The sequence below is a fragment of the Thalassophryne amazonica genome, chromosome 6 (genome assembly GCF_902500255.1).
Source record: "Thalassophryne amazonica chromosome 6, fThaAma1.1, whole genome shotgun sequence".
NCBI classification, from domain to species: Eukaryota; Metazoa; Chordata; class Actinopteri; order Batrachoidiformes; family Batrachoididae; genus Thalassophryne; species Thalassophryne amazonica.
The window spans coordinates 74,128,656-74,155,369 of NC_047108.1; the positions used below are offsets into that span (position 1 = coordinate 74,128,656).

Below are 26,714 nucleotides of genomic sequence, written 5' to 3' on the forward strand. Positions count from 1 at the left end.
GTCACAATTTGATAGCGAGCTGCCATATTGACAGACATGTCAAACCTGCACCTCAACTTGCCAACAAGGGTTTTCCTTCTCTCTCATGATGTATTTAGATCCTTTGATATCATGCTGTGATTCAGAAAATGTAGCACAACCATCAAAGAGCAAGTAAGCAAATAAAATAGCTGGAAATGTCCAAATATTAAAATATTAAATATTATTATTATACAATAATAATATAAATATAATATAATAATAACAATAACAATATATATATATATATATATATATATATATATATATATATATATATATATATATATATAAAATATTACACGTTATTATATTATTATTAAATATTAAAATAATTCTATGTCATATCCAAATCTCACCCCCCCCCCCCCCTTTTTTTTCTGGTACTGTCATAATCTGAGATGAAAAAAGATGAATAAAGAAAAAAGAGATGAATATATAAATGCTACAAGTGACTGGAAATTCTTATTTTATCACATTGACAAGTAAACAAGTAAAAGCAAAAAAAGATTTTCATATAAAAATCCATCTTATGTAAATAGCAAGCCCCAGTGTTTACCGGAAAGAAGCGGGAGAAGAAATAATAAAAAAAAACCCCAGACTTCCAAAAAAAATAAAAAATAAAATAAATAGAGTATGCAGTTACAGAATATGGCCACTAGATGGGGAGCTTCCTCTTCAGAGAAAAAGTACGCTTCGTAAATGCAGCGGAGCACAAGCGACACGAGCTCACATCTTTTAATTGTACGAGAAGAAAGTTCGTTAGTGTTAGCTTGTTAAATCGAAATATAGGAATGCTTTAAAAGCTTAAATTGATATGGACAGCTGCGAATAGGCAGAATAAAGAAAAACTATGAGCTGGCGTTCATTTCTAGAACATTTCAGCGCCTGTGGGAGATGTTGGTGCTCGTCGTTTTTCAGGTTAGTCATCTTATAACGGCATCAAAAACACCTTAAACTTACTGTAATGTTTCTGTTCAGCTAAACTTCATAAACAAACAAAAAAATTGCTCTTGCAACTTTTTGATACTTTTATGTGTGATTCTGTGCAGGGTCATTAAATGTGTTAAATGTCAATTTAGACATATAAACTGAAATACCTTTTCCATAATGTCCATCAGTTCAATTTGAATAAATTATTGGGATCAGCTTTCATCCAGTGTCACTTTGATGATGCTTGTACTTCAGGGTACAGTGGTTTAACTTCATCAAATGTGACAGAACTCCAGGTTACCCAGAACAACACGATCAGGTTCATGTGTAACACTTCTCCAAGAACTCACAATGGTATAACTGTTGGATTGTTACCACCTGGAAAAATGGTGAACAATTGAAATGGTCAGTTATGTATAGCATAAATAACTCTGCTCCTGAATACTTAAAATGTAAGTTCATTCCTAGTAGTTCCAATTATGCTGCAAGATTCAGCTGAGCTTTTTTGGTGTACCTTGCGTAAATATTTTTTGTCTATCTTCATTTATGTACGCTGCCACACTTTTATGGAATAGTCTCCCACTGTCACTTAGAATGTCCCCATCTAAATCAACATTAAAAATAATAATAAAAAAGAGTTAAAGAACATATATTCAGTGATCTTATTGGTGCTAGTTGAGATATATGTGTACATTAATTTTTAATATTGTTAATTATATTTTATTGTTGTGTAGTAATTCTGGCCCAACTTCCTGTTTGTGAATTATTGTTTATATTTAAATGATGTATTTTATTTCTGATTTTTTTTTTGTTTTTTTTTTTAATCACTTACTTTTTAATTTATTGGGAATTGAATCTGTTCTTAGTCTACTGCTCATCTTAGCAGGACCACAATGGAAATAAGCCATTTTAGGCAGTTTTTTTGTGCTATCTTTGGCAATATTTTATTACATGTAATTAATTTTATTTGTATATTTTATTGCCAGATAAAAAATCAATCAATCATTCAATGTCAGCATTTAATTTTATAAAGAGTTTTATTTTAAAGTACGTAAGCCCTCATATTTTTTTTTTTTTTTTTTTTGACAAGTGTTGCCTTTTTTTTTATTAGGCACGCTAACTAATAAATTGGGAATCCACTCATGGAAATTAATCGTTTGCTAATCAGGTAGCTCTGAGTTAGTTTCCAATTATTAGCAAAATACGTATGAAGAACAATTGAAAGTGCAAACCTTAAGATACAATCACATCCATAAGTATTTAGGCAGTGACCAAATATATTTGCAGTTTTGTGCACACCACCACAGTATTGCTGAACAATCAAGATGTACAGTAGTGCTTGAAAATTGAAAACCTTTGGAGCTCTTATGTGTTTGAATTTTGTACCGCTATCAAATTTAATAAACATAATTCAGGCTGAAAATAATGAAAACTAGAGCACCGCGCTTGTAGAGTGCAAAACTCCACCAACACTAGTTTCTAATTCCACAAATTTTTACCTTGGAAAAAAAATTTCAAGGTCAAATTCTTATTAGATTTGGCTTTTCAGAAGCAAAAACATAATACAAAAAAAAAAAATAGATCAAAAGTGCTTTTCAGTGTTAATATCAAATATCTGCAATACAGATCAGATGCAGATCAGTCTTAGTTTGTTCATTGAGAGTGCCAGTTTCCACCTCCTTGTCACATAAGAAAGTGATTCAGGCACATTTGATAGAGATATAATGCAAAATATACTTCAAATGGGCTTTTCAATATTAAATTCAAATGTCCACAAAATCCAAAATCTGGATCAAATGTCAGGGGATAGTGTGTGCCAGTCTGCACCTCAAGAGTCACTGGGGCACGTTTGGTTAAGGTATAATGTAAAATATAATTTAAATGGGGTTTCTTAAATTTAAATGACCACAAAATCTGTAATCTGGATCAAACATTTCAGTCCATAAAGGATACCATCCTACACAAGGCTCTCAAATATGAAAGAAATTAGATTTTTTTTTTTTTTTTTTTTTTTTTTTAAACAGAGTGATGAATTTTTGAAAATTCGCTCAATATTAAAGATAGGGGTTTTTTTTCCACTTTTGTAAGATTTTTCTTGACTTTGACCTTTGACCTATGACCTTGACAATGGAATCACTTCTTGCCTATCAGGATATGAATCTTCAGTAAAAATTTCATAAAGATATATAAACAATTGTGGGCTCCAGGCTGTTCACAATTAGACAAACAAACAGGGGCGATAACATAACCTCCTCCAACTTCATTGACAGAGATAATAATGGATTTCAGACCAATGGGCGCTGCTTTGTGCATCTGCTGTGAAAGTCCCATTACATGTCTGAATGCTGGAATGATAATAAATTTAAAAAGGTATAAAAAAAAAGTCAGCCTTCTGTATGTGCATTTTTCTACAATTATTTACCTCTACAGCATGACATAAATAAACATCTAAAACTCAAAACAATGGCTTGCATAAGTATACACATCCTAAATTATAATAGTACTAAATCTTCACTTATGCAGCTAATTTTCTTGAGACAAGTCAGGGGATGGAAACATGAACACTTCCAAGTCACTGAAGATATCTTGGACTAAGTAATACAAACATTATGGCACTGTATGGTGATTGAGGAGGCAGTTGTCAAAAATTGAGTACGATAAGAAGACTCATGAGAAAAAATACCAGGACACCCTTGATAACTCTGTCGGAGTTATAGGCTCCTGTAGTTGGAATTGGAGAAATTGTGCATAGTGCAACTTTTGTCTGTCACATCACCATGCACAGCTTCACAGTGGAGTGGAGCAGAGAAGGATTTCCAAACAACAGAACAGATCACATCTATGCTTGCATCTGCAAATTAGCTGGAATTTCACTTTTTCTTGTAACGAAAATTCTTCTCTGTCCACCATGAAGGTGATGCAACAGTTAAAATTAGCTTTGCCTCATTGAATGGAACATTCCATCCTGTAACAAATGAAGCTATTCTTTCCATTGCATGAATGAAAAACATTTATTTGTTTTACCTGACACAGGAATAGAACCTTGTCATTTGATAGTTTGCTTAAAATTAGACCTGTCAAAACGTTATTGTGTCTACTGTCCTTAATCCAGCCAAAAATCACAATAGGAAGTCTTCATCTGACAGTGTTTCTCCAGCTGCTAGAGATGCCCCAGAGAACACTGTTTATGCTTCTGATCAGCTCATGGTGAACTGGATTTTGCTTCCTCGTGTCATGGACATTTTTTTGCTAAAAGGTAGTGAAGTCAGTCAATTGAGCAACTTGTATGGAACCAAAAGGAACAGTATATGCAGCCAAATTCCATGAAAAAAGATGTAAATCAGTCAGTGTGTTATTTTTGTACACAGTGGGACAAATAACCAGTGACATGTGACATGACATCAACCAATCAAATGACTGTGTTGTTGCTGTCAATGAAGGTACAGCTTCACCCATACAGTGGGTAACATAAGTATTTAACATATCATCATTCTTCACAGTAAATCTATTTTTAAAGGTGCTATTGACATAAAAATTTTCACCAGATGTCGGTAACAACCCAAGCAATACACTCATTAAAAAAAAAAACAACAACAAAATGACAAGAAGAAAAAGCATGTTGAAGCTTGTTTAAAGTTTGCCGCACAACATTTAGACAAGCCTGTGAAATACTGGGAGAATATAGTCTGGTCAGATGAGACCAAGATTTAATACTTTGATGTCATAATACACACCATGTTGAGACGTCAAATGGCACTGCACATCAGCCCAAAAACACCACACCAACAGTGACGTTTGGAGGTGGGAACATCGTGGTGTGGGACTGTTTTTCAGCATATGGCACTGGCAGACTTCACATAATTGAAGGAAGGATGAATGGAAAAATGTACTGAGACATTCTTCATAAAAATCTGCTGTCATCTACCAGGATGATGAAGATGAAACAAGTGTGGATATTTCAACAAGACAATGATCTCAAACACACAGCCAAGGAAACTCTCAGTTGGTTTCAGAGAATGAAAATAAAGCTGCCAGAATGGCCCAACCAATCCAATATGGAAAGAACTAAAGATCAGAGTTCATAGAAGAGGTTCACAGAACCTTCAAGATTTGAAAACTGTTTGTGTAAAAGAATGGGTCAAACACCTGAGCAATGCATGCGACTAGTTTTTCCATACTGGAGGCGTCTTGAAGCTGCCATTGCTAATAAAGGGTTTTATAGAAAGTATTAAATAGATTTCATTAAGAGTGTTCAATATTTTTTCACTGTGCCATTCCATTGTATTACACGTAGCTTTATTTCTGTACGTATTTGGTTTACTTTCTTTGAATGTGTGGAATACTTGGGTTGTTACTGGTAAAAATTTCATGTTGGTAGGACCTTTAGAATTATATTTACTGAGAAAAATGGTGACATGTTAAATAAGATAAGATAAGCTAAAACTTTATTGATGTCACAGAGGAGAAATTCACAAAAAAACAAGATGGATGCAAGTAGAGGAAAATGTTCATCAAACAGCGTGTGCAAGGATAAGCAATAATAATACGAGTACTTGTAACATTACAGGACATAAGAAAATGAGGTAGAAATAGAATATGTATGAATATATACACACATACATGCATATGTGTGTGTGTGTGTATGTATGTATGTATACGAGTTCTGTTAGAAAAGTATCGGACCTTTTTATTTTTTTCAAAAACCATATTGATTTCAATCACGTGTGATTGCATCAGCCAAGCTTGAACCTTCGTGCGCATGCGTGAGTTTTTTCACGCCTGTCGGTTGCTTCATTCGCATGTGAGCAGGCTTTAAGTGAGCACTGGTCCACCCCTCTCGTCGTTAAGGAAATGGCGGAATGATTTGGAGCTTTGCTGCATCAATTTTATCCTGAAACTGTGAGAGACCTCCAGGTGGACACCATTCGGAAAATTAATATGGCTTTCAGGGACGATTTTATGGGGATTACACAGATTAAGGAGTGCTCCAGCTGGTTTAAAGACCGCCCACAGCGTCTGAGAGCGCGGCGCGCTCCGAACGCCGATCAACAGGCTGACACCCTGCTGAAACAACCAGATCATTTACAACGTGAAGGCTTTGTTGATCCGGGACGTCGTCTGACTTTCACAAAAAGGCAGAAGGCGTGGACATTAGCACCTTTTCGGCACATTCCACTGTCACAGGAGTTTTTTCCATGGAAAAAGAAGCGGATGAATGCGCCACTGTGCCGCTCATGGCGCGGGACAAAACCACCTCCGTGTTGGTCTCTCAGGACGGCTTTCAGGTGGCTTTCAGACGGCTTCCGGTTGCTTTTCAGTCCTGTGAATATCCGAGAAAATGAACATGAGCTGGACATGCCCCAACATGTCCTGTGAGGCTTCATCACGGCGTTGCTTTGCGCCATGCGGCTCCGCCGCGACACGCGGGATTCCTCCGCACGTCTGTCTCAATGTGCCGTAAAGGTGCTGATGTCCACGTCTTCCGCAATTCCTGTGCTAGTCAGACGACATACCGGATCAAGACAGTCTAACAGACCTCGTGTGTGTATATATATATATATATATATATATATATATATATATATATAAAAACATGATTGGGATTGAAAAAGAGATAGGAGCATCTTATTTACAATATGTGAGATGGAGTTAAGATGTGATAAGGTGACATTAGTGCTGGGATTTGTAAACGAGTTGTTATTGCACATGATTTGTGGACATATTAATTTTGCACGCGATTATGGACATATTATTGCATGTGGTTATTTCACAGTGTTATTGTACAGTCTGACAGTAGTAGCAGGGAGGAACGACCTGCGGTATCGTTCCTTCTTGTACTGAGGGTGCCTCAGCCTGTCACTGAACGAGCTGTTCAGCCACACTACAGTCCGGTGCAGAGGGAGAGAGGAGTTCTTCATGATGCATTTGAACTTGGCTAACACCCTCCTCTCAGCCACCTCCTCCAGAGATTCCAGAGGACAGCCCAGGACAGAGCTGGACTTCCTGACCAGCTTGTTCAGTCTCCTTCTCTCCCGCTCTGTGCTGCCCGGGGCCCAACAGATGACAGCATAGAGGAGAGCAGAGGCTACAACAGAGTTGTGAAAGGTCTTAAGCAGAGGCCTGCTCACTCCAAAGGATCTCAGTCTCCTCAGGAGGTGGAGGCAACTCTGGCCTTTTTTGTACAGGGCGTCGGTGTTGTGAGTCCAGTCCAATTTGCTGTTGAGGTGAACACCCAGGTATTTGAAACTGTCCACAGGCTTTATGTCCTCCTCTGGATGTTCACTGTTGGATGAGGTGGTGGTTTCCTCTTGAAGTTGATCACCATCTCCTTCGTCTTACTGGTGTTGAGACACAAGTGGTTGCGCTCACACCAGTCCACGAAGTCTGTGATGACCGACCGGTACTCCAGACACGCGACCCAGAATGGCGGAGTCATCAGAGAACTTCTGGAGGTGGCAGCTGTCCGTGTTGTAGGTGAAGTCCGAGGTGTAGAGGGTGAAGAGGAAAGTCGAGAGGATGGTGCCCTGGTGGGCCCTGGTGCTGCACCTTACCACCTCAGACTGACAGCCGCGCAGCCGCATGTACTGCGGGCGGTCAGGGAGATAGTCGATGGTCCAGGTGGCGAGATGTCCATCCACACCTGCATCCTCCAGCTTCTCCCGCAGCAGCGCTGGTCTGATGGTGTTGAAAGCGCTGGAGAAATCAAAGAACATGACTCTCACAGCGCTCCCACTGGTCTCCAGGTGGGTGAGCACTCGCTGCAGTAGGTAGATGACAGCGTCATCTGCTCCGATGTTGGGTCTATAGACCAACTGCAGTGGGTCCAGGTTGTCGCTCACCATGGTGTGGAGGTGAGACAGGACGAGCCGTTCCATGGTCTTCATGAGGTGAGAGGTCAGGGCAACTGGTCTGTAGTGGGCCGGTTCCTTGGCGTGTGGTGTTTTGGGAACTGGGACTACACAGGAGGTCTTCCACAGGGTGGGGACCACCCCCAGGCTGAGGCTCATGTTGAAGATGTGGCTGAGGACCTCACAGAGCTCATTTGCACAGGTCCTCAGCAGCCTCGGGGGGATCTCATCAGGTCCTGCTGCTTTCCTCTGCTTCAGCCGCAGGAGCTGGCCTCTCACCTTGGTTGGAGTTACAGTGAGGGGGGAGGGAGGGGGAAGCTGAAGTGTGAGCTGAGGTGGGCTGGTGCTGAATACAGTCCCGGGGGAGGAGGGACAAGGTCCGGGGTGCAGTGGAGGTGACCAGGTGGTAGAAGGTGGGGGTCAGAGGTACTGGAGGGCTGGCTGCTGGAGATGTGTGGAGAGCCGGGAGCAGGCAGGGGGGCAGGTGTGGAGGAGCCAAAACGGTTAAAGTAGCTGTTTAGCTCCTCTGTGAACCAAGAATCTCCATCTGCAGTCCTGCTGGCACTCTGCCCAAATCCGGAGGCTGTCTTGAGGCATCTCCACATGTCTCTGACGTTGTTCCTGGCCAGCTGCTCCTCCATCTTCCCTCCATACACCTTCTTAGCTGCACGGATCTTCCACTGGAGCTCCTGTTGGACTCGACGCTGCTCCTCTCTCTCTCCCGAGTTGAAAGCCCTCTTCTTCTGGTTCATCAGGACCTTCAGCTCGGGGGTCACCCAGGGGTGGTTGTTGGGAAAGCACCGTACCCTCCGGGTAGGCACAGTGCTCTCCACACAGAAGTTCATGTAGTCAGTGACACACTGGGTCAGGCCGTTGATGTCTTCACCATAAGAGTTTTGAAACATGCTCCAGTCTGTGGTTCTGAAACAGTCCCTCAGCCTCTCAGTAGCCTCTTCAGCCCAGAGTATAGAGTTGTATGCAAAAGTTTGGGCACCCCTGATAATTTTCATGATTTTCAGTTATAAATCATTGGTTGTTTTGATCAGCAATTTCAGTTAAATGTATCATATAGAGAAGTGAAATGAAGTTTATAGGATTTACAGAAAGTGTGTAATTATTCTTTAAAGAAAATTAGACATGTGCATAAGTTTGGGCACCCCAACAGAAAAAAATACATCAATATTTAGTAGATCCTCCTTTTTGCAGAAATAACAGCCTCTAAACACTTACTATAGCTTCCAATGAGAGTCTGGATTCTGGCTGAAGGCATTTTGGACCATTCTTCTTTACAAAACATCTCCAGTTCAGTCAGGTTTGTTGGTTTCCGAGCATGGACAGCCTGCTTAAAATCACACCACAGTTTTTCCATTAATATTCAGGTCTGGGGAATGAGATGGCCATTGCAGAATGTTGTACTTGTTCTTCTGCATGAATGACTTAGTTTCAGCAGCTTCGGGTCGTCTTGTTGAAAAGATCCAGCCAAAGTGCAACTTCAACTTTGTCACTGATTCATGAACATTGTTCTCAAGAATCTGCTGATATTGACTGGAATTCTTGTGACCCTCAATTTTAACAAGATTCCCAGTACCTGCACTGGCCACACAGCATGATGGAACCACCTCCAAATTTTACTGTAGGTAGCAAGTGTTTTTCTTGGAATGCTGTGTTCTTTTTCAGCCATGCATACCGCCCCTTGTTATGTCCAAATAACTCAATTTTAGTTTCATCAGTCCACAGCACCTTATTCCAAAATGAAGCTGCTTGTCCAAATTTGCTTTAGCATACCTTAAGCGACTCTGTTTGTGGCGTGTATGCAAAAAAAAGCTTCCTCTGCATTACAGCATCATACAGCATCTCTTTGTACAAAGTGCGTTGTATAGTTGAACGATGCACAGAGACACTATCTGCAGCAAGATCATGCTGTAGGTCTTTGGAGCATGTCTGTGGATTGACTATGACTGTTCTCACTATCCTTCGCTTCAGCTTATCTGAGGTATTTCTTGGCCTGCCACTTCAGACCTGTCCTAGTACTGTGCCTGCAGTCTTCTTTTTCCTCACTATGTTCCTCACAGTGGAAACTCACAGCTGAAATCTCTGAGATATCTTTTTGGAGCCTTCCCCTAAACCATGATGTTGTGTTGGGAAAGTGTAGGTACACGGACCCACAACAGGGGGCGCAAATGAACGGACAATGGAGGAAGTCAAATAACAACACTTTACTGTTGTGAAGAAGCACAACAAACACAACAGATTACAACAATAGACAACAAGTCAAATCACAGAAGGTGTCGTGTGGGCAGGCTCGAAGATAGAAGACGTCTGTCCAAAGCAGAACCGGAACCACACGATTTCCTCCGCCACCAGACCCCGGGAATACTGGAGCCGCCAAGTCCCGAACTCCCAGGTGGCCACTGCCTCCGCGTGTCGGACCTGGTACTGCTGGGGAGGAACAAAAAAAAAAAAATTAAATGTGGGCGCGTTTACACCCAGCAATCCACACGGCAGGGAAACTACCTCCACCTCTCGTTGGAAAGAGTCTGCTATATAATGCACAAAAGTCACAAAAGGTTACTGAAAAGATCTCACGGTCAGCTGAGAACGTTACCTTCCAGGTAGAACGATATCTCGGCAAAGAGGTGGAGGCGTCGTCCTGCTGATATTCCCCTGCTGATCAGATGATGGGTAACAGCTGTTGCAGGTGATGCGTGACAGCTGTCACCCTGGCTGCTCCTGTGAGGCGACTGCGCCCTCTCGTGCCTGAAGCCCGCACTTCAGGCAGGGCGCCCTCTGGTGGTGGGCCAGCAGTACCTCCTCTTCTGGCGGCCCACACAACATGTTGAACAATTTTTGTTTTCAGGTAATTTGAGACTTGTTTAGAGGCTCCCATGTTGCCACCCATTAAAAGAGATGCAAAGAGCGGAAACATTTGCAAATGGCCACCTTAAATACCCTTTCTCATGATTGGGTTCACCTGTGTAAGGAGGTCAGGACTCAGTGAGCTTACCAAACCAATTTTGTGTGCCAATAATTAGTGTTTCAACCCCAATTCCAGTGAAGTTGGGTTGTTGTGTAAAATGTAAATAAAAACAGAATACAATTATTTGCAAATCCTCTTCAACCTATATTCATTTGAATACACCACAAAGACAAGATATTTAATGTTCAAACTGATAAACTTGATTGTTTTTGTGCAAATATTTGCTCATTTTGAAATGGATGCCTGCAACACATTTCAAAAAAGCTGGGACAGTGGTATGTTTCCCACTGTGTTACATCACCTTTCCTTCTAACAACACTCGATAAGCGTTTGGGAACTGAGGACACTAAATGTTGGACCTTTGTAGGTTTCCCATTCTTGCTTGATGTAAGACTTCAGTTGTTCAACAGTTCAGTTGTTCTTCATTGCCATATTTTACACTTCATAATGTGCCACACATTTTCAATGGTCTGGACTGCAGGCAGGCCAGTCTAGTACCCGCACTCTTCTACTACGAAGCCACGCTGTAACACGTGCAGAATGTGGTTTGGCATTGTCTTGCTGAATTAAGCAAGGATATCCCTGAAAAAGACATTGCTTGGATGGCAGCATGTGTTGCTCCAAAACCTGAATGTACCTTTCAGCATTGATGGTGCCATCACAGATGTGTAAGTTGCCCATGCCATGGGCACTAACACACCCCCATACCATCACAGATGCTGGCTTCTGAACTTTGCGCTGGTAACAATCTGAATGGTCTTTTTCCTCTTTTGTTCAGAGGACATGACATCCATGATTTCCAAAAAAACATTTGAAATGTGGACTCATCAGACCACAGCAAACTTTTCCACTTTGCATCTGTCCATTTCAAATGAGCTCGGGCCCAGAGAAGGCGGTGGCGTTTCTGGATGTTGTTGATGTATGGCTTTCGCTTTGCATGGTAGAGTTTTAACTTGCACTTGTAGATGTAGCGACGAACTGTGCTAACTGACAATCATTTTTTGAAGTGTTCCTGAGCCCATGCGGTAAGAGCCTTTACACAGTGATGTTGGTTTTTAATGCACAGGCCTGGTATTTTTCTGGGCTGAGCCGGATTTCCAGCTTTTGGATCTGGATATAATGCAGCGGAGGCGACAGGTTGCCATGTAATCCCTATGGAAGGACACGTTGTGGCAACACAAAAGTTCAAGCGATGCGATGGACGCGAATGAAGCGACACGAATGAAGCGACGCAAATTAAGCGATTTTGAGCGAGTGGCGCAATATCGCATCGCGTCGCCCTCCTCCCCAAGTTGAAAAAGCTAAACGTTTTCATCTTGTCGCGCCGCAATGACCAGTCAGGGACTGGATAGGTAGTGACATGGAGATGTCTGTCTGCAGTTTATACTTGACATGGACATGTCCTGTCTCTGGCAATCAGCCTGTGAGCACGACTTATGCCCCTTTTGTCTTTTATTTAACACAATTATGACAGAGTTTGAGGAGAGAAAGCGAGGAAGTGCAGCAGCGACTGCTTTTTTTTTGTTGTTGTTTTTTTTTTTTTTTGCTCACATGCATGTGTGTGCGAACGAATCGTCTGTGAAGATAATTTTATTAATTACACAGATGTATAATAAAACAAATGGTGACTGGTTTATAACACAATTATGACAGAGTGTGAAGGGAGAAAGCGAGGAAGTGCAGCAGCAGCCCATGTTTTTTTTTTCACGTGCGTGTGCGCGCGAACAAATCGTCCGTGAAGATAATTTTATTAATTACACAGATATAATAAAACAAATGGTGACTGGTTTATAACACAATTATGACAGAGTTTGAGGGGATGGCCTGCGAATGACGTTTTGCGCTGGGAAATATACCGGTTCTTTGTTTAATAAGAGCCGCAAAATATACCATTCTTTGTTTAATAACACGATTTTTCATTGGTGTAGCTCGATGTGATAACCAATCATTGAACGTGTTTTAATGTGGCTCCATCTGTATCAGAACAAAAATCTTTTCTTAGCATTTTGCAGGCGCCTGTTAGACAAAGCGATCAAATTGAAGAAAGAGATTATTTAGTGGATATGATTTTGACCAGTGCAGTCGATTGCCCTAAGTAGTATTTTATGTTTTTTATCTGTTTTGACACCACTGGTGTCAAATATGTGTATCTATATGAACAAAGATATTGAAAAGCCATTTTGTATTGTAGTCTGTAAAGTTTAGTTCATTACAAACACTGCTCTGATGTTCCGATTAAGTGCAGTACTGATGATGTTTGTTATGTTTTATGAAATTACAGTTCTCATAACTTCATTGTTTGTGGTTATTTTATTTTTGCTTTAGAAAACTGCATTGTAAAACACAAACCACTTGACCTCAAAGATGGTAATGATTGTTTAAAATCTTTAACATTGGGTGTTCCTGAGAGCTTTCCAAACAGGTTTGAAAATGCCTAAAATCGCAGCCCGCGGCCCCCAAACCCCTCGACAAATTAGTTTCAGGCTTAGCCATATTGCCTCAATGCCAGCCCTGAATGCAGTGCCGCCTGAGGGATTGAAGGTCAAGGGCATTCAGTGTTGGTTTTCAACCTTGTCGCTTACGTGTAGAAAGTTCTCCAGATTCTCTGAATCTTCTGATTATATTATGGACTGTTGATGATGGAATACCTAAATGCCTTGCAATTGAACATTGAGAAACATTGTTCTTAAACTGTTGGACTATTTTTTTCACGCAGTTGTTCACAAAGTGGTGATACTCGCCCCATCTTTGCTTGTGAATGGCTGAGCCTTTTGGTGATGTTCCTTTTATACCCAGTCATGACACTCACATTTAGTGTCCTCAGTTTCCAAACGCTTATTGAGTGTTGTTAGAGGAAAAGGTGATGTAACACAGTGGAAAACATACCACTGTCCCAACTTTTTTGAAACATGTTGCAGGCATCCATTTCAAAATGAGCAAATATTTGCACAAAAACAATAAAGTTTGGTGTATACAAATGAATATAGGTTGAAGAGGATTTGCAAATCATTATATTCTGTTTTTATTTACATTTCACACAACGTCCCGACTTCATTAGAATTGAAGTTGTAAATGTATTCAAATCAACAAAATGACAAAGGTGCCCAAATGTATGCACCTACCCAATTTTGTTTAAATAATTATTGCACACTTTCTGTAAATACTAGGAACTTCATTTAACTTCTCAAATATCAGTGTGTTCATCTGCTATATATTTAACTGAAATTTCTGATCCAGACAACCAATAATTTATAAAGGAAAATCATGAAAATTATCAGGGGTACCCAAACCTTTGCATACACCTGTACTTAGGGCCCCTTCACACATAAGATGAATGTGGTTGAATTGCGCATGAAGCAGGAATTGTATGCAGTACGTGTGAAATCGTAGCTGCTGGTGAAAAATGACTGTTGTTATGGCCCAGTCACACGGCACTTAACGAAGGGCAAAGAAGCCCTAATGAAACAAGAAATCTGGACTTTGGTTGACTTTCGTTGACATCGTTTAACCTTCGTACAGCTTCGTTCCTGCAGCAGTCGCTTTGTCAGGATTTTGAAACTGTTGAAAAATTCGAATGTAGGGCAACGAAAACCTCAATTCATCCGTATTTTGTTTTGCTGTCGTTCTTGACATTTTTTAATCATTTGCTTAGTTTTTGTAACGTTGGTGTTGGACTTCATTTGACCAGCTGAATGTTTTCACACAGTGCAGAAGCTGCTTCTGAGTGCTGCTGCTGACGCTGCGTTCACGTAGCATCAGAAATTACTGGGCAAACGCAGCCTGGTTGCTTGGATTTTTTTTTTTATCTGGGTGGGGGGGAGGGGGGGTCAGTTTCAATGGGCTCAGGCACCATGCGCTTATTATTTTTTATTAAATATACCAACATGAGTGTACTAATGACGATCCAGCCCTTCTGTACATGTGGCAACAGGTAGATAATTCAAATGATGATATAAAGAGCTGTTCTGGAAGGCAGAATTCACGTTGTGGATCAGCTGCAGCTCGTGGAAATAACCGCACGTTAGTCAATGCGCGTTCACACGGACTGATCAATTTATTGCTCTGATATATTCAGTCATCTTTATACTTACATTTATTCCCCATTTTGACAGTTTTCTGTTTTATATATATATATATATATATATATATATATATATATATATATATATATATATATATATATATATCTTAGTAATGTAATACAGTGATTCAGCAGTGACCCGGCACACCAGAGTTTTTTTTTAATGGGAGCAAGATGTAGCGCGTGTCGACAGACAGTGAGGATTTGTATGGAGCACTGATGGGGTAGGGGGGAGGGGTGGAACCTAGAGGAGGTGCTACTTTTTAAATCTTCTTAGCTTTCTTGCTAGCTCTCCAGGACTACCAACTCTAGCTTTAAAAGAGTCTTTTTTTTTTTTTTAACCAGCCCTGGCTTATTTTAGTTTGAGCTCACTCACTGCAACCTAAGTTTTCCCTCTTCAAATGGTATGGCTGAACAAGCCATAAAGACTGTGAAACATTCACTAATGAAAGTAACACAGACCGGTGTCACAGACTGAATGGCCCCCCTGCCTTTACTGTGCAGGTGTCATTTCGGAGTGTTGGCAGCAATTCACCAATTATCACCTCGTTTCTGCCTAAAACTGACTTTAGAATGATTTATGAGGTTTTACTTTCTCATCTGATGGTTAATAATCACATTATTCCCTTTGGAATGGTTGGTAAGGTAATACAGTGATAGAGCAGTCACCACGGCACACCAGAGTTTTTTTTTTTTTTTTTAAATTGGAGCAAGACATAGCTCCCAGTGTGTCATCAGACAGTGTGGATTCTGATGATGAAGGAGATGATCTCTCTTTTGTTCTGGATGAGGAACCAAAGCAGTTGGGTCCACCGACGTGCGCACAGATCTCCACAGCTTCTGTTTGCAGTTTCTCCAGCACTCAGGCGCTATGAGCCTCATCCCAGCCGCGAGTCCTGGAACTCAAAGATGCAGACACACACACTGCTCCAGCTGTGGGTCCAGTCGCGTTTCGTTTATAGTGTCGAGATTGTTAGCTTTGTTTTTTTTAGTTTCTCTTTTGTCCCTTTAGTGCTTTTTTTTTTAACTTTTTTCCCGTCGTACAGGAATCGTCGTGTGCCGTGTGACTGGGCCATTATATTTAGAACTTTGGCAGAATGGGAAGTTAAAATGAAACTAGTTGTTGGGAAAGTGTAGTGACACGGACCCACAACAGGGGGCGCAAATGAACGGTCAATAGATGAGCCAAAAAGTAACAATTTAATGTTGTGAATGTGCACAACGAACATACAGACAATCACAGAATATCATAACAGTCAATACACAGAGGTGACGTGTGGGCAGGCTCGAGGATAGAAGACGTCTGTCCTGAGAAGAGCCGGAACCACACGATTTCCGCCGCCCCAGAACCTGGTGAATACTGGAGCCGCCAAGTCCCGAATTCCCAGGTGATCACCGTCCCCGACTGTCGGATCTGGTACTGCTGGCGAAGAACAAAGACAGTCAAGTGTGGGTGTGTGTACACCCAGTAACAACAACGGTGGGAATGCCACCTCCACCTCTCATTCAATATGTTGCAGCGGTCTCAGCTGAAAAGGAGCGCCGTCTTGCACAGCCTCCTCACAAACGACCGGTTCTCCTGCAAATTCTCACAATAACAGAGTTACAAATCTCACAAAAAGGCTGAGAGTATTACCTCCTATGAAGTATGATATCTCGGCAACGAGGTGGAGATGACGTCTGGTCTTTATGGAGTGAGATGATGTTGAGTAGATGGGTGATAGCTGTCAAGAGGTAATGAGCGACAGCTGTCACCCCCGGCTGTGTCCATGGCGGCAGCGCCCTCTCGTGCCTGAAGCCCGCACTTCAGGCAGGGCGCCCTCTGGTGGTGGGCCAGCAGTACCTCCTCTTCTGGCGGCCCACACAACACTAGTGCATTGCCCATTTGAATCCACAGGCTCTAGATTGGGTAGTGTTTATAAAATAGGTAGCTGACATTTTTTAAGGGTGGCACTAAATTATGCAAAGTTTTTTTGTGTGTAAATCTGCAAGTAAATCTGGCAGTCATCTGCATAACAATGGAATGAAATCCCATGTCTTCTAAGAATAGAGCCCAAAGTCAGTAAATACAGTGAACAAAGCAGCAGCCCTAAAATAGAGCCCTGTGGAACGCCACATGCCAAAGGAACTACAGATGATTCTGGGCCAAGAATATTCATGGAGAAAGTTCTGTCTGCCAAATAAGCTCTAAACCATTCAACCGCAGTACAACCAATGCCTACTAACTGATATAATCGAGATATTAAAATATTATGGTCAGCAGTGTTAACGGCAGCAGTTAGATCAAGCAAAACCAAAACAACATAGTTACCAGAATTGCACACAAGAAAAATGTCATTAAAGACCCTTATTAAGGCAGATTCTGTACTATGAATGGTTTTAAACCCTGACTGGAACCCCTCCAAGATACCTCCAAAACAATCCTCCCCAAAACCTTAGAAAGAAAGGGCAAATTGGTGACAGGCCTATAATTTCCCAACACAGTATGATCAAGGCTCGGTTTCTTAAACAAAGGCTGCACTACTGCATGTTTAAATTTAGCAAGAATCACCCCAGAAGACAAACTACAATTTATCCTAGCGAGAACTAAATGTCTATACTAGGTAAAATTTCTTTAAAAAATTGTGGAGGAGCAGGGTCATGGGGGGAACCCGAACATTTAATATGGCCTATCACATCTTCTAAAAATGAATGAGTCACAGACTCCAAACTGGGTAAAAACAACAGCAAACTGGGTAAGCACAAGGGACCAAGACCGAGGGTTCGGAATCAGGAGTTATAGAAGCCCTGATATTAGCAACGTTTTCAGTAAAAAAGAGCAGAAAATTATTGCACATTTCTGGAGAAGCATTCAAACAGACATTCTCTGCAACATCCATTACAGAAGCAATTGTTGTAAATAACACACATGGGTTATCACTGTGGGAGGAAATAGTATTTGCGAAATATTCCCTTCTTGTCTCCTTTACCGAGTTGTGATAATGGCGCCAACAATTTTTTTAAATTTGAAAAGACCCCTGCAATCTGTCCGTTTTCCACCTGCATTCAGCTTGGAAACATTCTGTCCTGACAGCACGAGTTCTGTTTTTTAGCCAAGGCTCAGATTTACCCTCAGGTCACTGAGTCTTAAATGGAGCCACCAAATCCAGGATGGTTTGACACGAAGAATAAAACCAACATATAAGATCTTTTATATCAAAAGTAAAAAGTGTAGAAGAGATACAGACCTGCTGAAAAGCAGTAGAGGGGTTAATTGCCCGACAGCACCGAACAGGGGCGCAAGGTTTAACTACAGTCTGTGTCAAACCAACAGGAAAAAAAAACAGGCAAATGATCTGAAAAACCAAAGTCACAGATTTCCAAATTTGTCACAGACAGGCTGCAGGAAAGAACCAAATCCAACGTATGCCCGTGCTCATGTGTAGGGCCAGTTACAGACTGAACCAAATCAGTCAACAAGACTTAAAAAAAAATCCATAACCAACGGCCTATCAGGACAACACACATATATATTAAAATCTCCACATGTTCATAATTCGGTATGATTGTAAAAAAAAAAAAACAGAAAATGCATTTATAAAATTCTTATTATATTTGGGAGGCTGGTAAACAAGAGCACACAAAACCCGATTACAATCCCTGGCAAAAATTATGGAATCACCGGCCTCGGAGGATGTTCATTCAGTTGTTTAATTTTGTAGAAAAAAAGCAGATCACAGACATGACACAAAACTTCAGTCATTTCAAATGGCAACTTTCTGGCTTTAAGAAACACTAAGAAATTAGGAAAAAGTTTTGCTCTATGGCAAGATGCATTATCATCTTGAAAAATGATTTCATCATCCCCAAACATCCTTTCAATTGATGGGATAAGAAAAGTGTCCAAAATATCAACGTAAACTTGTGCATTTATTGATGATGTAATGACAGCCATCTCCCCAGTGCCTTTACCTGACATGCAGCCCCATATCATCAATGACTGTGGAAATTTACATGTTCTCTTCAGGCAGTCATCTTTATAAATCTCATTGGAACGGCACCAAACAAAAGTTCCAGCATCATCACCTTGCCCAATGCAGATTCGAGATTCATCACTGAATATGACTTTCATCCAGTCATCCACAGTACACGACTGCTTTTCCTTAGCCCATTGTAACCTTGTTTTTTTCTGTTTAGGTGTTAATGATGGCTTTTGTTTAGCTTTTCTGTATGTAAATCCCATTTCCTTTAGGCGGTTCCTTACAGTTGGGTCACAGACGATGTTTTGTTGTGCATTTTCGATTTTTGAGACATATTGCTTTAAGTTTTCTGTCTTGACGCTTTGATGTCTTCCTTGGTCTACCAGTATGTTTGCCTTTAACAACCTTCCCATGTTGTTTGTATTTGGTCCAGAGTTTAGACACAGCTGACTGTGAACAACCAACATCTTTTGCAACATTGCGTGATGATTTACCCTCTTTTAAGAGTGTGATAATCCTCTCCTTTGTTTCAATTGACATCTCTCGTGTTGGAGCCATGATTCATGTCAGTCCACTTGGTGCAACAGCTCTCCAAGGTGTGATCACTCCTTTTTAGATGCAGACTAACGAGCAGATCTGATTTGATGCAGGTGTTAGTTTTAGGGATGAAAATTTACAGGGTGATTCCATAATTTATTCCTCAGAATTGAGTGAGTCCATATTTTTTTCCCTCTGCTTGGTCTAAAAAAGTAACCATTACTGACTGCCACAGTTTTTTTTCTTGATTTCTTATAGTGTTTCTTAAAGCCAGAAAGTTGCCATTTGAAATTACTTTAGTTTTGTGTCATGTCTGTGATCTGCTTTTTTTCTACAAAATTAAACAACTGAATGAACATCCTCCGAGGCCGGTGATTCCATAATTTTTGCCAGGGGTTGTAATATGACCCATCTCAAACGTGGTAAATTCAAAGCTAGAAAAGGAGGACTGAAACAAACACTACTTATATTTGTAGTCCTTCTTATACACAGCCACCGTGCCTCCACCTCTCCCTGAAGCCCATGGTGAGTGAAAACAACAGCAATCCACTGGTAAAAGCTCAACTAGAGCACCGGAGTCCCCGGCGCTCAAACACGTCTCAGTTACGCACAAAAAGTTCAAATCACAGGAATTAAAGTCCCGAAGAATAAAAGTTTTATGTGCCAGCGATCTGGCATTTACCAGGCCATCCCTGACTGTTGCTGGAGCATGGACCTCAATGAGCTGAGGAACCAGATGCAGCGATTCCAGATTTTGAAGACGTTGTCGGAAATTGGTCCAGGGATGGCATGGGCAGAAGGGCCAAAGAGTTTCAGAGCCATCCACGGGCACCACGCCGGCATCAACAGGATCCAAGGAACGCCAAGGCAGAAGAGATCGCAGGAGTAACTTGCATGTCGGTGGACTAGACACCAAACAGTGCGCCAGGAAAATGACAACTTCACCAGCTGACCACTTTGTATACTGTGGCATTGTTGATGCCTTTGCCAGGATGGCAGCACGGGAGCCCCGCACAGATAACACGCAATCGCCAACAGAAACGTGGGCAGGAAAGTCTGCCCACCCACAGCAGATGACACCATACCCTGAATCGCAGGTTGGAGGTCCAGCAGTGTTGGGCAATCATACACCAGCAGAGACTCAGTTTCATAGATAATACTGGTTAAAAACACTAAAATCACTGATAGACTTAAGAATGACAGACGACCCACTGCTGGATTGGCATGGGAGTCCAGAATGTAATTATCAATGTCCATTGTTCAGTGTTGTTAGCTAATATCTGTAGTTTCTCCAAAAATATTAGTCCCATCAACATTTCTTTTTGGCGGCATCCATCCTTGACCCAAAATACATAAGCATACCAAACGGGAAATGTCAGCTCTCCCCAGTTTGTCTGTGGCCAAAATTGCACACACACGTGGGCATGCACACATGCATGCACACCCACATACAGAGATGGTGGCAGAAGACATCAAAGCCACTATTCTTCTCACTCATGGTAACGGCAACATGCCACGTAACTAAACCAATTGAACTACAAAAACAATAAATCAATAACTCTAACAACATTGTTAAACTTACATGAACCACAATAACAACATTTAAAACCCCAAAACCCTGAACTCCCATGGTGCATTGCAGCACAACGTTCATTGTTAACTGTTGTTGAATATCACTAATTTCTCCAAAAATATTAGTCCTATCCAGCTTTCAGTTTTTGCAGCATTCATCCCTGACCCAAGGTACATAAGCATACAAACGGTAAATGTTAGCTCTCCCCAGTTTCTCTGTGATCTAAGCTATACACACGCATGCACACATACACACACACAAAGGTCACTTGGCTATTATAAAATAAATGAGTACTACTGAGGTCTTTTTGTTTCAGCTTAATTTTATTTTCTCTAAGTAAATTTTGTTTAATTTGATAGGTGTACTTTTGATACGGATGTACAACCCCAATTCCAATGAAGTTGGGACGTTGTGTAAAATGTAAATAAAAACAAAATACAATGATTTGCAAATGCTCTTCAACCTATATTCAACTGAATACACCACAAAGGTAAGATATTTAATATTCAAACTGATAAACTTTATTGTTTTTGTGCCTGCAACACATTTCAAAAAAGTTGGGACATTGGTATGTTTACCACTGTTATATCACCTTTCCTTCTAACAAAACTCAGTAAGCATTTGGGAACTGAGGACACTCATGATAGGGTATAAAAGGAGCATCCCCAAAGGTCTCAGCCATTCACAAGCAAAGATGGGGTGAGGATCATCACTTTGTGAACAACTGCATCAAAAAAATAGTCCAGCAGCTTAAGAACAATTTTCTCAGTGTTCAAATGCAAGGAATTTAGGGATTCCATCATGTACAGTCCATAATATAATCCGAAAATTCAGAGAATCTGAAGAACTTTCTACACGTAAGCAGCAATGCCGAAAACCGGCATTGAATGCCCATGACCTTTGATCTCTCAGGTGGCACTGCATTAAAAACAGACATTACTGTGTAAAGGATCCGCGTGGGCTCAGGAACACTTCAGAAAACCATTGTTGGTTAACACAGTTTGTTGCTACGTCTACAAGTGCAAGTTAAAACTCTACCATGCAAAGCGAAAACCATACATCAACAACATCCAGAAATGCCGCTGCCTTCACTGGGCCCGAGCTCATTTGAAATGGACAGACGCAAAGTGGAAAAGTGTGCTGTGGTCTTATGAGTATACATCTCAAATTGTTTTTGGAAATCATGGACATTCTGTCCTCCGGACAAAAGAGGAAAAACAACATCCAGATTGTTACCAGCGCAAAGTTCAAAAGCCAGCATCTGTGATGGCACCATCAATGCTGAAAGGTACATCCAGGTATTGGAGCAACACATGCTGTCATCCATGGAACGTCTTTTTCAGGGACGTCCCTGCTTATTTCAGCAAGACAATGCCAAGCCACATTCTGCACGTGTTACAACAGCATGGCTTCGTAGTAAAAGAGTGTGAGTACTAGACTGGCCTGCCTACAGTCCAGACCTGTCGCCCATTGAAAATGTGTGGCGCATTATGAAGTGCAAAATACGACAATGGAGACCCTGGACTATTGAACAACTGAAGTCGTACATCAAGCAAGAATGGGAAAGAATTCCACCTACAAAGCTTCAACAATTGGTGTCCTCAGTTTCGAAAGGCTTAGAGTGTTGTTAGAAGGAAAGGTGATGTAACACAGTGGTAAACATACCACTGTCCCAACTTTTTTGAAACGTGTTGCAGGCATCCATTTCAAAATGAGCAAATATTTGCACAAAAACAATAAAGTTTATCAGTTTGAACATTAAATATCTTGTCTTTGTGGTGTATTCAATTGAATATAGGTTGAAGAGGATTTGCAAATCATTGTATTCTGTTTTTATTTACATTTTACACAACATCCCAATTTCATTGGAATTGGGGTTGTACTTCCATATACTAAACATTGACCTGAATGGAATAAAGTGTTTGACCTCTGAAAACACTGTTAGCCATTAAAACAACACTATTCTAACACCTTAGAAAACATATTGAAATTTTGTTCAAGTTAAGTTCTATAAATAAAATGTTTTTGCACTTGTTTTAGCTCATTTTATTCAGAATTCTAAGTAAGCATAACGCTGCCAAGCTTGATGTGGCATTTCAGGGTACAGCAAGAAAGCACTGTGTGTGCAAACAAACTCCATCGGAGCTTTCTCCTGTTGTTCCTGTTAAAGCCAACTGATCCACTTGTGAGCAGCTGCTGCCATAGTTTTAAAAAAAACCCGGTCCCACCTGACAGCAACTTATTTCATTGAGGATTTTCATTCACCAAAACATCAACTCTGGGCTTGCATCTCAGATGTACCTTCTGGCAAACTGTAGCTGAACTTTCAAGAAAGTCCTCCTCTATACCACTTCATCATGAGGCTGTATAACTGGGGATACAAAATGCAAACCAGGCACTCTGCACAATTTCTCCAATCACAGCCACAGAAGCCTGTAACCTCTTCTGGGTTGTCTGGGTGTCTTGGTGGCTTTCTTCACCCTTCTCCTTCTTGCACAGCCACTCAGTTTGTGAGAACTGTCTACTCCGTGCAGATTTACCATAGGGTTTCATACTGTTTGTATTTCTTTGTAACTGATGTAAATAGAGTTCAAGACATATTCAGTGACTTGGAAATGTTCATGTATCTATCCCCTGATTTGTCTGAAGAAAACTGGCAATAAAATTGATTATTTACAGGTATTATACCAAAGGGGCTGATTACTTATGTATTCCATCGTCTCTGCGTTTATTTTTATTTAATTTATATCAAGTTGTAGAGATTTGCTTTGAGTTTGAGTTTAAGGAAGATAATTTTAGAAGTTTTTATATTGAGAAGCCCGATTTTCTTTTTGTATTTGAAATGGCATAAACAAAATGTGTGAAATACCAAGGGACCCAATACCTTTGGGGGACACTGTACGTCTGTAGAATGGTTCAAATATAGTGATTATTACCAGATAAAAATGTGTGAATTCAAAATTAGACCTGAAATAATTAATTGATTTTTAATTAGTTATTAGATTTATTTGCAACTATTTTGGTAATGGATTAATTATTTTGAGTCATCTTGTTTTTGTTTTGCTTTATTTTTAGTGTCCAAATTTCCTGATTTTAGATTATGGATTGTGAATATTTTCTGGTTTATTTGCTCCTCTTATTCAAGTGATTATCTTTAGGTTGTGGAAAAAACAAGATGTTTAAGGATGTCATATTGAGCTTTAAGAAACACTTATTTTTCGTGTTTTATGAACAAAACAACTAATGGATTAATACAGAAAATAATCAACACATTAATTGATAATGAAAATAATTGTTAGTTGCAGCCCTGTGAAATATTTATTGTCTTTATTTGTATTTCAGGAAGACATGCAAGATTTTCTTCAGTATTTATTCCATGACTGCCTATTTAATTTTTGGCACTTTATGTGATGCTGTTGTTGAAAGTTAGTCATAGAATTCATGGTTATGATTTATTGGTCAGCTAACCCAAGGATAATCAACTTGTCTGAAATCAGTAGATTAAAAAAAAAAAAAAATAGATGAATCAACAAAATAATCGAGAGAATAATTAATTACAAAAATAATGGTTAATTGCAACCCTGTCCAAAAGCTATCTTGCCTCTATGACTGTACGTGTACAGTCTATCTGTGACTATATTTGTCCTCCCCTCCCTCTGTCTCTCACAGGGGGACAGGAGAGTCAAGGGTTGGATGTCTGCCAAAAGAGGCCGGCCCTCCCGTGCAGCTGAAACTTTTACAAGCCAAGCAGGAAGAGATGCAGGGAGAGATCGAAGAAGAAAAAGAGCACAAGAAAAAAGAAAAAAAAAAAACAGGAGAGTCATCTGAACTTATCAGTTTGGCAACTCTTTTCTCTCCCTGCCTCTTTCGTCTTTCTGTCCGTCTGTCTCGCTTTTGTTATTCTTTGTTAAAGCCCTACTGTATGTGCCCGCCTTTGTTGGCAGGGGGTAAGTGTAGTGCCTGAGGGCAGCACAGGATGGGAGGGGAGGGGAACTTTGAGTTCAGAGAGTTCAGCTGAGGAGAGAAATAAATTCATAAACAACAAAGGAGACGTGACGTCAGGTTGAGGGGCCGTCCAACCTGCTGGCTGAATCTTCGCCTCCATAGAAGAACCAGATTGTGTGCACCGTGTGTGCCTGTACAGTATGAATGTGTGTTTGTGTCCATTGTCCTTCCTTCAAGAAAAGACCTATGAGGAGTTTTAGCAAAGAAGTTGGACTGCGCTAGTCTGTTTTGTCTCTGTGAGTTTGAATATTTGGAGAACCCTACAAAAACATTGTTTTTAATAACGTAGATGTGCTGTCCAAATTATTTGTTTGCTTTTATATGTCATAAAGTATTCTTTTTTCTTTTTTTTCCCCCAGAAGGCTCCTTGGCACGCTCAAAATGACGATAATTATGATCCGAACGCCGATTGGTTAGCGTGATGCTGTCCTACAGCCTTGTGATTGGTTCGAAATGGAGAAGAAGCTTTGTTTATGAATGAGGAGTTTTATACTTTGCAATGGCGAAGGTTATCTGGCGGCGAGCGTTTGCTGATCAAGGATCCACTTCGGTGTTAAATCTCACACCGGAGAGCAAAGGGAATTCTGGGAAAGATGCCAATTGGTGGAAAAAAAAAGTCACATTCTCTGCAATATCCTCCCTCTTCGCTCATTGAATCATTTAAGTGAATCCCCCCCAAGCTCCTCCCACTAAGGAGGGCTGATAATTCTCCCCGACGGAGGGCGAGGATGAATTGACGTGCAGAAAATCAGGCAGAATAAAGATGTCAAAAAGACAATAAGTCTCTCAGGACTCCTCTGTGAGGCAGGAGGACTCGAGAACAAATTGGCAACAGTTTGGACTTTGGGTTTCACACCAGTTTTGGCTCCTTTACCGTGACAAATGTGTTAAGATGTAACAATATGGCAGGAGTGTTGGGATCTGCTCGTCTCTCTCACCAGCTGTCTGTTGCTGCAGGATAGTTAAAGTACAGTACAGGCAGGCGCGAGGCGTGTTGTAGATGTTTGATGATTAACACACAGATTGCCTGAGTGCTGCCAGCTGCCATGGCACAGTTTGACGGTGTCGCCGTGTCTTGTCACAGCACTTTGTGCTTCTCTTTCTTTTTTCTTGTCTTTCTATATCTCACTCTAACTCTTTTTTTTTTACTGACTCCTCCTCTCTCTCTCTACAGCTCGTCTCCTCCCTTCCTCTTTCTGTGTCTCTAACTCCCCCTCCACCCCACCCTCCTTTTTTTCTCTCCTTCCCTCTTGGCAGCAGTGCCAAAGTGGGCAGGCAGTCAGAGGCAAACACAGCACAGGGCAGCGCGCAGGGCGATTCGAACGCTGGCGAAATATTCACGTGGATGTTTGTGTTGTGAAGCGTCCTGTGTCTGCGTGCTCCTGCACTTGTCTCCATTTTTTTCACGCGCAACTGCAGGCAATGTGAGTCTGTTTTCTCTTTTTGTCATGCATAGTGCGTGTGATACAGTCGGCGTGTGTTTGTGTGTGTGTGTTACAGGGCTGTGTGTACGCAGACGTCCCTCTGTCACCCCGTGTACGGACAGACACACTCACGCCAGTAGGAGGGGATTGTGGAAAGGGGGTGTAGCTCTCAGAGGGTGTGCTCTACTCCTCTCTTCTCCCTTCTTCCCGCCATCACGGCCCTCTTCTCGACCACTCGTCCGGCCCAGCCCGCCGCTGACATGCAGGCTCCAGGTATTTTTCTTTTTTCTTTTAATCCTGCGTCACCTCTTCCCTGTTCATTTCACCTGTGTATGATCTTTCTCTTTTGGTTTTCCTTC

The 26,714-nt window shown here is 41.0% G+C and overlaps 1 long non-coding RNA gene across 1 annotated transcript; it reads left to right on the forward strand.

Annotated features, from left to right (window-relative positions):
- Nucleotides 1-740: 740 nt before the first annotated feature.
- Nucleotides 741-25,193, forward strand: LOC117512434. The gene is made up of 2 exons (XR_004561294.1): nucleotides 741-939; nucleotides 24,596-25,193. It is a non-coding gene; the product is annotated as an uncharacterized LOC117512434 (long non-coding RNA).
- The last annotated feature ends 1,521 nt before the right edge of the window (nucleotides 25,194-26,714 follow it).